Below are 332 nucleotides of genomic sequence, written 5' to 3' on the forward strand. Positions count from 1 at the left end.
TGATACGGGTGGTCCCCGAGGCTGGGCAGTCCCCAGTCCTCCTCAAATGACCCCACTGCTGGGGTCTGAGAGCCCCTAGGGGGGCAACTGCAGGCCAGGCAGGTAGGGCTCCCAGAGTCTGCGTGGAGCTGTGGCCCCCAGGACCAGGACAGGACTCTCTGGCTCCCTCTGGCCTCGAGCCCACTGGGTGCCCCTAAACCGGCTTCCCCTTCAGTTTCCAGGTCCCAAACTGCACAGGGAGCCCTTTTGTGTAAGGGGAGGGAGAATCGGCCGCCCTGTGACCCCTGCAGGTCTGAGCAGCAGATCGTGGGGGCCGAGGGCCCAGAACTTTG

The sequence above is a fragment of the Colobus angolensis genome, unplaced genomic scaffold, assembly GCF_000951035.1.
Source record: "Colobus angolensis palliatus isolate OR3802 unplaced genomic scaffold, Cang.pa_1.0 Scaffold44, whole genome shotgun sequence".
Lineage (NCBI taxonomy): Eukaryota > Metazoa > Chordata > Mammalia > Primates > Cercopithecidae > Colobus > Colobus angolensis.